The sequence below is a fragment of the Arachis duranensis genome, unplaced genomic scaffold (genome assembly GCF_000817695.3).
Source record: "Arachis duranensis cultivar V14167 unplaced genomic scaffold, aradu.V14167.gnm2.J7QH unplaced_Scaffold_92831, whole genome shotgun sequence".
Lineage (NCBI taxonomy): Eukaryota > Viridiplantae > Streptophyta > Magnoliopsida > Fabales > Fabaceae > Arachis > Arachis duranensis.
Genome location: NW_026265216.1, coordinates 4,037 through 4,240, shown reverse-complemented (window position 1 = coordinate 4,240; position 204 = coordinate 4,037).

The following is a 204-nucleotide window of genomic DNA, read 5'->3' as shown; positions in this document are numbered from 1 at the left end:
CAGTCATTTCTGCAATAAACAGCTTTACTCTGCTTTGGTTCGTTATGGAGTCAGCCACAGGGTAGCCACTCCATACCATCCTCAGACTAATGGACAAGCTGAAGTCTCAAATAGAGAACTCAAAAGAATCCTGGAACGGACTGTAATTAACCGTAGAAGGGATTGGGCAAGGAGCTTGGATGATGCTCTGTGGGCATACAGAAT